General features: G+C 34.8%; 1 long non-coding RNA gene across 1 annotated transcript; it reads right to left on the bottom strand.

The window, feature by feature from the left end:
* Window positions 1-1,121: 1,121 nt before the first annotated feature.
* LOC110102871 lies at window positions 1,122-2,767 on the bottom strand. Its single transcript, XR_002303890.2, has 2 exons — window positions 1,637-2,767; window positions 1,122-1,532 (listed from the first exon to the last, which is right to left on the bottom strand). It is a non-coding gene; the product is annotated as an uncharacterized LOC110102871 (long non-coding RNA).
* Window positions 2,768-3,078: the final 311 nt, after the last annotated feature.

Here is a 3,078-nt window from a genome sequence, read left to right on the forward strand (position 1 = left end):
TAATTAATATTAGTTAATTAAAAATATTATCTCAAGTTAATTGATATTAATTTTTAGTTTACTTAATTTTTCTAATAGAATTTATTATTTAATTAGTATAATAAATTAAATATTTAATTATTTTAATTACGACTTAAGTAAATTACTTAATATTAATATATTAACCCAAACATAACGAGATGTTTTAATCCTATCAAACCTTAAATCTTAAACCAAGTAGCCAGATTGTGTATCTAAATTTAACTAAATTTAACATCTATCATATCATATCAAATAATTTTTAGAATTTAGAGTATATTTGAGATAACTTTCTTACTATTTTATTTTTTAGATCGTAATCATAATTTTGTTTGGCTGCAGCTTTCTCATTACTTTCAAGAAAATTTTATGCTTGAAAGTTGATTTTGGAGAAATTATTATGTGCTTAAATCTTAAACCAGGTAGCCAGATTGTGTATCTAAATTTAACTAAATTTAACATCTATCATATCATATCAAATAATTTTTAGAATTTAGAGTATATTTGAGATAACTTTCTTACTATTTTATTTTTTAGATCGTAATCATAATTTTATTTGGCTGCAGCTTTCTCATTACTTTCAAGAAAATTTTATGCTTAAAAGTTGATTTTGGAGAAATTATTATGTGCGAATACAGGACGATGAAAACCATCCAGGTTTGTTGGCCTTTAGCTGTCATTTTACTACGCTTTTACAAATATTCAACAAACGGGCAACAAAAATGCAATTATGAATGCACTTGTACTGGCCTTTTATTGAGTATTTGCAAAAACACAGCAAAAAGGCAGCTAGATCCTACTAATTGAATATTTGCTGCCTTTTGGTGCGCTTTTACAAATACTCAGCAAAAGGACAACAAAAGGGCATTCATATTTGTTGCCCTTTTATTGAATATTTGCAAAAGCACAGCAAAAGGTGCAACTAAAGCGCAGCAAATCTGGACGGTTCTTGTCATGCGGTCTCTGCAAAGAATAATTTCTCATGATTTTGAGGGTGTAGTCTATACCAACTTTCAAAATAAGTTACTTTCCCTACAATAATTTTGCATTTATCTTTATAAAAAATTGAACTCATCCCAAGCGAACCCTTAATCCATATAAGATTCACTAAACCAAGATTTATAGGATTTATTTAAATCCTACTTGCAACCCAGCAGCTTCCTTAAGGATACAGAGCATAACCAAACTATATATATAAATATGTGGGAAGAACTGAGTTCTTTAACATTTAGAAACAAACAACTGCATACTGCAATCGTTTCAAGGATAAAATCATAAGAGAATGAACTAATCAAACTGCATAATATCTCAACAACTAAGCTAAAATGCATAATGTCCAACAGCAAAGCAGTTCTAAAAATAAACTCATAAACTTCCATACAGCAGACAGAAAGCAATCTGAATGATACCTGTTGAAACTCTAGCCATGAGGCCCTCAATAACTGGATCAGCCTGTGACTAAAGAAACAACTCCAGTACTACAGCAACAAGCCTCAGGCCGCAGCAGCCGACACCTAAAAAAGAAGTAGAAACAAAAGAGTTTAGAATTTAGTTTATAAACCTTCATTCTCTGGAGAAATTAACTTGCAAGAAACTAAAGTGGAATATTAATCTCTACCTTGTTATTTAAGATTCTCAGAAGAAACCCATGGAGCTCAATTGAGCCTTGCACAAGAACAACAGACTGACCAAACTTACTAAGAAACTAAGAACTAAGGTGAAGAGATGAAAGTGAACAATGGAAAAAGGAGAAATTAGTACTTGCAGACTAGTTACATAGCTCTACGTATAGATTTGAAGAGTAGAAAGTTTTACACACGCTATATACTCAATTTAATTGGGGTATAAAGTTGTGTATTATTGAGTACTCATATTATAGTCTGCACATAGAGCTACACAGTCTGCTCCTAATAATTTCTCAGAAAATGGAATATGGAATAGGAATGGAATGAAGAACAATGACACCATATACTATTGATAGAACCTTTACTGACACAGTAAAAGAGAAAAGATAAAGGACCTTTTTTTTTGTGGAATGGGTATCCACCCGCTAGCACCCCAGAAAGGGCGATTGGCAACGTGACAAATCCTCAGCTGAGGTAAAAGAGACCCACCCCAGAAACATCCTGGCCCGCACTTGATTGAGCCCCACTTAAGAGACGCTGCCACTCGAGAGGAATCGAGCACGGGTTGAGAGGTTCCCAACCAAGCTAAGCATCGGTGGCAAAGGACCATTCTTTCCCCCTCCCAACTTTTTCCTTTACAAAAACCAGAAAAAGTGGCCTAGGGGCACCGGATGCTTTTGGAAAGCATCTTGGTTGGTAAAAGAAGAGTTTAAACAAAAAAAAAAAGAGGACAAAGGAAGAAGAATAGTGTTGAGAAAACAACCTGAAGGGAAATCGATATCAAATTAATCTAGAGAGTGAATTGAGACACTGCAATGCAAGAAGTCTACTTAACCTACTGAGACTACGCTTGTACAGCAATCATGTGTGATAAATATACCAGAAATTCATCATTAGAATGACAGAAACCAGACTCAAATCAAAGGATGTTTGAACTAAAGGTTAGAAAGCTCAGTGAAAAAGGAAATACTCCATTTCCATAGAAACTTTTCAACACCCTCAATAAAGTTTCTTCTTCATGACCCTGGTAGTTTTGTAAGAAGTCAAACTATCCCCCAAGTTATTCACAAACAGTATCTACAAGCTAGCAGAAATCTTAATGAAATCCGAATTCACCATAGACCTCAATTAATGAGATCTAGGTTTAGAATCCGTCGCAGGTTTTCTGTGGCAGAAGCCGTGCTATAGAAGAAATCTGGGGAAGACGAACGGGAATCCCCTATGAGTGAAGCTGGGGCTGATTTAGACCTTGAAAAAGGAAGATCAAGAGATATACTGTGTTTCTGGGGTAGAGAAAATTTGGGGATGGGGAGTGAGCTTGGAGGAGGAGAGATGGAGTAAGTTGGACCAGCCCAGAGCTCGGAGCAGGAGAGGTCTTCACAGAAGGTCGAAATTTTCGGGGATTTCTTGGGAATAATCGCAATCAGGGAACGTC

The sequence above is a fragment of the Dendrobium catenatum genome, unplaced genomic scaffold (genome assembly GCF_001605985.2).
Source record: "Dendrobium catenatum unplaced genomic scaffold, ASM160598v2 fragScaff_scaffold_896, whole genome shotgun sequence".
NCBI lineage: Eukaryota > Viridiplantae > Streptophyta > Magnoliopsida > Asparagales > Orchidaceae > Dendrobium > Dendrobium catenatum.